This window comes from Trachypithecus francoisi, unplaced genomic scaffold (assembly GCF_009764315.1).
Source record: "Trachypithecus francoisi isolate TF-2019V2 unplaced genomic scaffold, Tfra_2.0 Lachesis_group5, whole genome shotgun sequence".
Classification (NCBI taxonomy): domain Eukaryota; kingdom Metazoa; phylum Chordata; class Mammalia; order Primates; family Cercopithecidae; genus Trachypithecus; species Trachypithecus francoisi.
Window position 1 is genome coordinate 126,846,965 of NW_022681470.1, and position 10,261 is coordinate 126,857,225.

The 10,261-nt window shown below is 36.5% G+C and overlaps 1 long non-coding RNA gene across 1 annotated transcript in view; it reads left to right on the forward strand.

The window, feature by feature from the left end:
• The window catches only part of LOC117076556, a 222,821-nt gene that overhangs the window by 152,586 nt on the left and 59,974 nt on the right, over nucleotides 1–10,261 (forward strand). The gene's annotated exons all lie outside the window — the stretch shown is intronic.

Sequence of the window (10,261 nt, forward strand, 5' to 3'; positions counted from 1 at the left end):
CCCCAGATGTTTATCAGGGTCTTTTCTTCAATAAAGACAGTCCTCTCTGAGAAGAGGATTATAGTTTCACTCCATTAAGCCTGAATGAAGGCTGACTACAGAAGAGAAAGGATGTTGCTTTTCTTTGCTGAACTGGGAGGAGACAGACTTTTTTAGCCCCTGTGAAATCTGTGAAGGTGGTTCAAGAAGCAAAGATTGTAGGACAGGTCTTCCTCCTTCCTCTACCTGGAGAAGTTTTCCTTGTGCTGGTGAGAGAAATCATGTGCTTACTTTATCTTCTTCAAAGAGCAAGGAATGACTTTGAACTGAGGTGGGTACTCTTTCCAGATCAGTTGCTAATCAAAGCAGCCAACCCTAGTTCTGGAAGTCATCCTTGACAAAGGCACTTCTTTTAGTACAATTCAAACAAAACTTTAACCTTCACTAAGAAAAGGAAATGGATTGGTTCAGAGTTATTGCTATGACTAGTGTCTTGCTAAGCTACCCTAGAAAAAGGGAAATGGACCACCTGTCCCCTCCATTCATTGCCCACTCTATGAAATACACAAAAGAATAGAAAGGACTTAACAGTTTTTTACTGACCAAACAGGCTCTGTATTGAATACTTTTTGATATATGATCAATTTAATCTTCAGAGAGAATCTTCAAAATTTCTCCAAGAGATTTATCTCCATTATACGTATGGAAGGAAAGTAAAAACTCAGGATCTCAATTCACTCTGCCAAAGGAAAAAAATTAAGCTAAAAGTCATGCTTAATGACTTTGCATGAGTCATGCAAGAAGCTGCCTTTCTTTTTGCTTCTAAGCAGATAGCTACAGATAAGAGGTTAAATATCTCCACAGGCAGTTAGTTTATGTTCACTTTATCTTATGAAAAGTGCCGATTTACTGAGCACAAGATGAATACATAATTGACTATTCCTCTACCTGCTCCTTTTCTCTTGCAACATAGGGATTACCATACCCTTCCTCTTTCCCCTCCAGTCCACTTTTTGCCTTTAAATATTGATGTCCTCAAACTAATCTTTGGAGAAAGGCACAGACCACAGACTATTTCTGTGGCTCTGTCTTTATTTCTTCTGGGCGTGTCCTTAACCTTGACAAACTAAACTTCTAACTTGATTGAGACCTGTCTCAGATACTTTTTGGCTTACAAATTGGCAGCCAATGGAAGGGATTCTGAGGGGAGAATCCCTGACCTTTGACAAATCTTCTACCAGTGCTTGGAATCAGCTTAGGTTATCTTTGTTGCTCAAACAAAGATAAGACAATTTTCTGCGGGAGCTCCTCCCTCCAGAGAATCCCTGATCACCCCAAATTTGATTGAGATCTAAGGTTTATTTTGAAGTACAACTCCTTTTCTGGAGTTTTACTCACTTCCAACAAAAATGGCGAGTTTTTCTGTTTCCATGACAATTGATGGCAGGCAGCTCCTTTCTGGAGTTTCAGCTTGCATCCAACAAGGAAGGTGAGTTTGAGTCTTCTACTGCTTCTAAAATGGTAGAGAGCAGTATTGAGCCTAGGCAATATTCCTAGGTAAGTAGCTGAATTGGAGTTTCGTCTTGAAAATCCTGCTTAATGACTAAGAGTTAAGATTAACAACCAGCTGATCTTAATTTCCTCTTAACACTAAAATGCTCAGTAATCGCACTGGTTTTGTTGTTGTTGTTGTTTTGTTGTTTGTTTGTTTATTTTAGTCTTTCTCACATTGGATTTGACCAACTCTACCTGACTTGGTCAAATCTAAATGAGAATTTCAAATTATGGGGAGCAATGTTTTTGAATTGGCTAAAACTCCTCACAGCTGCAAAAAAGAAGAAAAAAATCATACGCTTGGTTTTGTTAACAGCAGCAAATCTGTATGAGTATGCAGCAACTTGATTCTTGCTTCCTCAGAGGAAAGAATTCGTCTGAGGGGCGTAAGGCAGAATGAGAGACCACGGCAAGTTATAGAGCAAGAGCGAAAGTTGATTAAAAAGTATTAGAGCAGGAATGAAAGGAAGTAAAGTACACTTGGAAGAGGGGCAAGAGGACAACTTGAGAGATCCAAATGTAAACTTGGGGTTTTTTATGTTGGCATGCTTCCAAGGTCTTGTGTCTCTTCTGCCCTGACTCTTCCTTTGGGATGGGCTGTCCACATGTGCAGTGGCCTCCCGGCACTTGGGAGGGGGCTGCAGGCATAGTGTATTTAATGAAGTTCTGCGCATGCTCACTTGAAGCGTTGTTCCCTTACCAGTTGAGTGTTCCTAGAGGAAGGTCATATACCAGTTAAACTCTGCCATTTTGCCTCTTAGCATGTGCGTGATTGAGTCCACTCGCCCAGCTCCTGAGATCTTACTGGAAGGCAGCTGATCAACAGCTTCGGGTATTTTCTATCTACTGGGAGACTGAATTTCCCTGGTGCTGGCTGTGACCAATTGTTTTAGAGAGACAGTTTAATAACTGCCTGACCATCACCTGACGGTCTCCTGGCAGTCCTGGTTGAGGGGTAGGGCACTGTCCTGCCCTTCTTATGTCTGCCTAACTACCTACTCAAACAGTTTCTCTGTTCACTTCCTTTCTTAAAAGATTGTCCTTTTGTTTACTCTTCTTCCATTCTATTCCTCCTTCCCCTTTTGCCATCTTTGGTACGAAGCAAATTCAAAACAAAAACAAAAACAAAAACAAACAAACAAAAAATAAAACAGAGAAGGCTTCTAATCAGACCCCTTAAAGAACTCAGAATAAATTTGCCATTCACCCTTTTTGGGGTGTCCTGCTTTCTTTGTGGAGTTTCAAAAGTCATGGGCAGATTTTGCTCAGGTCTAAAGTTCCACTTTCTTGTATTCCATTACCTGACATCTTTGTCTTTGGTGGGGGTACCAGAGATTACCTTGTACAGTGAGAGAATTTGCTTGGTGTTATGTAATGGTGGCAGAGAACCACAATCTTGGGGATGGCTAAGGACAGTTTATAGGAAATAGCATTACTACAGGGGGCTACTTATTTCTTTGCACATTTAAATTAAGAAAATTGCATATGCTTTCTTGGCGCTATTCCTTAAAGGGATCTACCATAAAGCTAGTAATATAATCAAGCTAAATTGAAAATAACACCTATCAAAATGAGTCACTTTAATAAAATTCTTTGCAAAGGAAATTTACATCTTTACAGGAAATCTCCACTTAGTAAGAGCTTCTCGGTCCCTACAATGGCTTAAAGTTCACATAACAGACATTGCCTTTGTTTAGATCTAAGTGTGTGCCTTTGAGATGTACATTTTCTACCTTGTTTCACCTAAGTCATGTCTTTGGGATGCAAATTTACATTGCCTCATTAACAATTGTTTAGAACATAGAACAGATAATCATGACATTAACAGTCTAAAATAGAGAAGAGAAAAGTTTTGAAAACAGGCGAATGAGAACTTTTAAATCTGTAAGATCTGCCTCTGTCTGGGTGTCTATTATGTCTATATGTTCCTATGTCTCGTGTGGAAATAACATTTTGTTATGCCCAGACCGTTTGTTCCCCGAAAAAGACCACCAGAGTCCAGAGTCAAAGCCAAGCGGCAAGGATCTTTAATGCAAGTTCGAACTTGGTCCCTCCGTTCCACAACATACAGGAGGGCCCTGAACAATGCGTGCGCTTGCCTTTTATAGCCTAATGTAAACAGGACTTGTAAAGTTGCAGAGGAACGAGGGAATTCTCTAGGTTACAGCATTACAATTGGTTAACATTTTAAGTTTATACATTTAGCAGTTTTTTTATTGGTTCCCGCGCTCTCACAAACGGCTGTGTTCTTATCGGGGATTTTCCAGGTGATGTCCTTCTAAAGTTGAGATATATGGTAGTCTTTGAATTGAAAGATATATGGTAGGGAGACATATGGTGGGATGAGCCCAGGAAGTTGAGGGATATATGGAGGGGAGACATATGGTGGGATATGTTTATACTGGGCTCAGGAAGTTGAGAGATATATGGCAAGCACTAGTAATTAGAACAGAAAAAGAACAAGACAGGGACTTTCACATTGCTTGTCTATACAACATCTGAAATCTATAGATAACATTATCGGTTAGGTCCGGCGTCAACTTTTAACTAGGCTCAAGGTGCCGCCCGGGCTGTCTGCCTGTAGGGTCAACTTCTAACTAGGCTCAAGGCGCCGCCCGGGCTGCCTGCCTGTAGATTTCATTTGGTCTCTTTCAATTTCACTATCAATTATGTGAAAGAGCTCTAATTAATTGGCTTAAAGAAAAGTCAGTGTTCATCAGCCTAATAGAAGCTAGCTCAGAGGCTTTTCAGTTCACATGACTTTAGTAATCTTTAGTGAAATTAATTTAGTAAATTTAGTCTCAAAATCCTCTATAACAATTTAAAATCTTAAAGTCATGTTAAGTTAAATTAAGTAATCCTAGGTTTTTTACTGGGAATTAGAGTTACTAAAAGTTAGATTAGTAGGATAGTATGATGTGTTTTTGGTGAGGTTTATAAAAACATGAGGATGTGGTTTTTGCTTAAGAAAATGTAAATTTTTTTCTCGTTCAGAGGACCTTTCTGCTGATATTGAGAGAAGAACCGTGTTCACACCCAACTGTTTTTTGGTAAACTGGTTAAGTTTGTATCAGTATCTCATGGCTAGAGTCCTGAAGTAAAAGCTATAGGATCTTTATTTGTATGAGTGTGTGTGTGCTTATGTGTGTTTATGTGTACCTACATGTGTATTGTTATGTTTATGACCACAAGGTACCAAAGTGACTTAAAAATAAAGGAGAACTCACAAATTCAGTAAATAAGCCCAACTGCTTTTCAAGTTAATGTGACTTAAATAGAGTTTTAACAAATAAATTGGCTTTAAAATTGTTAGTAAAATAAAATTAAAAATGTCTTCAGAATCGCCAACATACATTATTGTTTAGATTTATCAGTCAAACAGTTTTACATTTTTTTCTCTTAAATATGATAAGGTGTCAAGATTTGGCATGAGAGTTGTAAAGCTATAAATGTACCCCAAAAGAGAATTATCTTTGTGTAACTTTTTGATAAAGCATTTAATATCGTTGGTTTAATGAAAACAGCTAAATCCTGAGTTATTGACCAAAAAAAAACCCAAAACATTTATTTAACCTTAATATTCTTACTTAAGCAAACACCTGAAATTCACAGGCTATACAAATTGTTTACAGGGAAATAACTCTAAATGATGACCATCACAGTTTTCATATGTAATCTAGATCAACTATTTAAAAAAATTAAATAGGCAAATGTAATAGAATAAATACTTGTAAATAAACTTGTCATATAATTTAGAACCTAAAGTTAAATTAAATAATATATATTCACTAAATACCTGGGTCATTTCCAATTGTTTAAATAAAAATTATACAAAATCATTTTTCTAAAAAACAATGTGTTTTTTTGGAAACAATTTTTGTCTAATTCAAAGGTTATTTAAAGGTTGTTTATAAAACAAACTAAAATGAACCAGTAAATAAGACAAATGTAAAGAAAGTTATATGTATAAAGAGATATTTGGGGTAAGAAAGATTAAAAGGAAAATCATTTTATATAAGAAAGGATCTTGTATGGTAAATTTTTTGTCCTAAAATAAAATAACTGGTTATTTAAGAAAGAGTGATAGTTAGAATAAGACAGGAAGTCTAAGCATGTCATAAATGGTTTGTGCAAGTTCGAATAAGGGTTGTAAAAGATAATTTATGAAAAAAACTTTATGTGATCAAATTGACTATAACTAAAAGGCAATTATAATATTCTTTCTAGAGGTCGGGCTTTGGTATTTAGCAATACACTAATAAACTAAAGAGTTGGTTGGAACAACAAATTTATCTGAAGGTCTTGATTTAATCTTAATAAAATTATAAGAGATTTTAACTTTTTTAACCCAAAAGTTCAACTTTTATTGCATGTCATTGCTTTCAGTTTTCTCTCCCCTTTGAGAAGCCTGAGATAATAACGTTCTCCATCAACTTTTTCGTCAGCTCCTTTAATTTTTTTCCTCAGGTTCTAACTTCTATTGTATCCTGATACTAAAAATGTTTTATCTAAATGGTCTGAAGGAAATATTTTCTTCCAATATAACGTTGTGTGCTCTTGGCTTTAAATTCTTCTGTGAAATTGAAAACTTTCACTTATGACTCAGGACATACTCTTCTTATGTCTAACTAATGTGAGTCTTAGGAAAACTGAGATTTAAAAACATGAAGGTTATTATATCTATGTAACTTTCTGTATTGCTTTGGAAATCCTGTGCTGTTAAATTACAGGGCTTTTATGGATCTAGAAAGGACTCCAAATCCTGCTAAATCTTAAACACTGACAGCAGTTAAAGCCTCATCTACCAACCCAGGAGAAGATGAGTATCAAAATAAACCATTCATGAGACACAGAGCCAGAAATTAAAACTATTTAACCCTTCTAGGCCTCAGGACTACCAAGAAGAGATAGGCCACATGAGATTGTAGGGCTGATTTTGAGAGATAAAATTAGTTTAAAGTTTCTCTATGAATTAAACATTAATATCAACGTTACATGGATGCAAGATCAGCATCTGGGCCCCTGTGTCAGACTGACAAGATTTCCTTGGAGTATTAACTAACTCTTTTATTTAAAAAATTGTAAAATGTTATAAAAAGGTTTATAGAAATTATATGTTATAGTGAAGTGACTAAAATTTAATAGATTTGTTTATAAGATTTGTGAGACATGTAATTGGCCCCATGCTGTCTTTATCAGGGCTTATTGTTTGGGGAAGTAAGTCTCCTCTCTCAAAGAATAAAGGTTTTTGCCTTTATTTTAAATCTTTGAGTTATCACTTTGGCTAAATGAATGACTGATTTTACAATGACCTGTGATCCTATTTTGTGATATCAACTGTTTTAAACTTTAGATATTTGACAAACTTTCCAAAATCATATTCTAAATTCAGTCCTTTTGACCTCATTAATGTTTTGATATTAGGTCTCATGAAGTCTAAAAGAAACATATTTGGTTTATTTGGTACAATAAAATAATAAAGGAAGCATTGTCAAATATAAAATGGTAGTTAATGGATTATATTTATATAAATGGTATTTAATGGATTATATTTATATAAAGGTGATATTAGTGTTTGTTCCAAAATTATATGAGAATCCTGTGATTCTGATGTGTCTTAGTATATGCTTTCAGTAGTAGTAATTATGATGATTATGTAAAACTTTTGTATGCCACAGAAGTAAACAATTTTTTTTTTGTCAATTGTGTCTTTAACCATGACTATTCTAAGATTTTTGTCATCTATGACTGTTTTACTTTGATCCTTTTATAGAGCAGTTTATAATCAGCTATAGAACTTTGAGGGGTACTCTTAAATATAGGTTTCTGGTAAATTGAGAGATTGTGCCATTGGAATAGAGAAAAACTTCCAGGACTCTCAGGGAGGTCTGATGTATTCATGAGGATTGTTGATCCAATAACGAGCAGAACAGGAGTGAATTGAATGGACTGAACTAACTGAAGATTGAAATAATCTTTTATGACTTTTTGTTTAAAACATTTGCTGATTCTTTTTGTTTTGTTTTTCAAAGTCAAGAAAACTTTCTCTTCTTTTAAGCTATTTATAGCTTTTAACAGTTGAGTAAGGTATGCTCTTATGAGCAAAATTTAAAACATATCCTTTCTCTCAACCTAATTTCTCCAAAATTTGGAAGCTATTTTGTGAGTATTGTTGATTTGTGACAATATAATTATTTGCATAAGTTCAATGAGGATCTGTTTTCTTTTATAAGAGGGCATCACTGGAGACACTGGTTGTTTTACCAAGGCTTTGACTGAAATGGCATTTTCAGATTGCCTTGAGAAAAGGAGGCTGACCTACAGAGCTGATAAAAGCCACCTGAAAAACTGACTTTATACATTGTCCCTTACAGGGTCCTGACCTGTGGTAAGTGAAGAATATCACTTTCTGTCAGGCCTAGGAACCCCAAGTTTTCTTGGCACCTCAAAAAGAGAGAAATTCACCCAATTCACACAGGTATCTGCAGGCTGGGCTCAAGGCTTTTAAGAAGGTCTAATCTTAGACTCCTTATGAAAAAGGTTTCAGCAAAGCCAATTTTAAAAAAAGAGAGACAGCCTATATGGCAAGTGGTTATTCGTGCTGCAATTTATGCAAATAATTAAGGCAAGTATAATAGAACTAAAACGTATTTTACAAGCAAATTGGTCCTACTACAATTTTGTCTTTAATAAAATTGAGGAATTGCAGAGAGAAAAGTTATGTTTCCAAATAAACTGTGTACACCCATTATTAGATTCTAACCTTGCCTAAGGCTTTTTAATTTTTATTATTTTCTACAATTTGGACTGAAATTCTAAAATTTTTCCTGGCTACAAGTCTCCAAAATAATGTTTTCAATTTTTTTCCTTCTTTTCCTTTTTTCCCCATTTTTCCTGATTTGAAAATCATGAGGCCGGGCGCGGTGGCTCAAGCCTGTAATCCCAGCACTTTGGGAGGCCGAGACGGGCGGATCACGAGGTCAGGAGATCGAGACCATCCTGGCGAACACGGTGAAACCCCGTCTCTACTAAAAATACAAAAACTAGCTGGGCGAGGTGGCGGGCGCCTGTAGTCCCAGCTACTCGGGAGGCTGAGGCAGGAGAATGGTGTAAACCCGGGAGGTGGAGCTTGCAGTGAGCTGAGATCTGGCCACTGCACTCCAGTCCGGGTGACAGAGCGAGACTCCGCCTAAAAAAAAAAAAAAAAAAAAGAAAATCATGAAAAACTAAGCTGTGCTTTTTAAAATGCCATACAAACTGAAGCTAGACAACTTAAACTTTGGAAGAAAATAATAGCATCCTATTTATATACATAAACCACTTTCATACTTGCCTACTGATATATGGACTTCAGAATAATATGGCCTATATCAGGTTTCCAGGATTGTTCTCCTTTTTCGTTTGTTGTTTCCTTTCTCTCTTCCTTCTCCTATGTTTTTTTTTTTCCTTTGTGGGATGTAAGACTTCACTACTTACTAAAGGTGAGCTTGCCTAACAACTTGGGACCTATCTGTCTAGGAATAAACTGTCCTTGCCATGAGACATCAGATAAAACCTAATACCAGAGACTCACTTTCTTCTAAAATGCTTTCTCTAAAAGCTTTTAAAAAGAAAAGGGTGGAGAAATGTGAAAGGAAAATAAAAATTCGAGACTTCAATTCACTACGCCAAAGGAAAAAAATTAAGCTGAAAGCTGAGTCATGCAAGAAGCTGACTTTCCTTTTGTGCCTAAGCAGATAGCTACAGATAAGAGGTTAAATATGTCCACAGAGTTACTCTATGTTAGCCTTATCTTATGCAAACTGCCAATTTACTGAGCACAAAACAAATACATAATTGACTATTCCCCTACCTGTTCCTTTTCTCTTGAATTACCATACCCTCCCTTGGATTACCATAACCTCCCTCTTTCCCCTCCAGCCCACTTTTTCCCTTTAAATACTGAAGCCCTCAAAATCATCTTTGGAGAAAGGCACAGGTCTTTCTCCTGTTTCTGTGACTCTGTCTTTATTTCTTCTGCAAATGTCCTTAACCTTAATAAAATAAACTTCTAATTTGATTGAGACCTGTCTCAGATACTTTTTTGTTTACGTAAGGATGAAGAAACTGAGACTTGGAGAGGCAAATGGACATTTCCAAAATCTTAAAGCCAGTGAAAGGTAGAGACTGATTTAAACTCAGTTTGCCCTCCTCCAAATCCCAGTGGTTTTCTATTGTTGTGCAAATCCCCTTCTCTCAGGTGGCCCCAGCATTCCATAGCGGCTGCATGTACAAGTGAGACTAGCCAAGGAAAATGCCACAGGACTGAAGGATGCAGAAAGGAACCATGACACTGAGATCTGGGATCTGGGGAGGGACTCTGTAACTACAGTCTTTGTGTCTTTAGTTTTCCTTTGGTTCTTGGTAAGGCACCTTTGGAAAAACTCTAATGTGTCTCAGCTGAACAATGGGCAAAGATACTTTGTTCCTGTCTTGTCCTGCCCCTGTTCCTTTTCCCTTAACATTCCCCATAGAGTCACAAGTGGGAGCGGAGCTGGAAGAACTCAGGGAATGATGGCCCTCATCCTAAGTACACCTTCAAGTCAGGCACTATGCTATAATTTATAACCTCATTTACTCCTCACAGCAACATTTTGAGGTATTGTTGACTGTCCTTATTTTCTAGGTAAAGAGGTTAAGAAAAATGAACAACTCAATGATTAATCATATAGCTAGTCTATACCCTCTC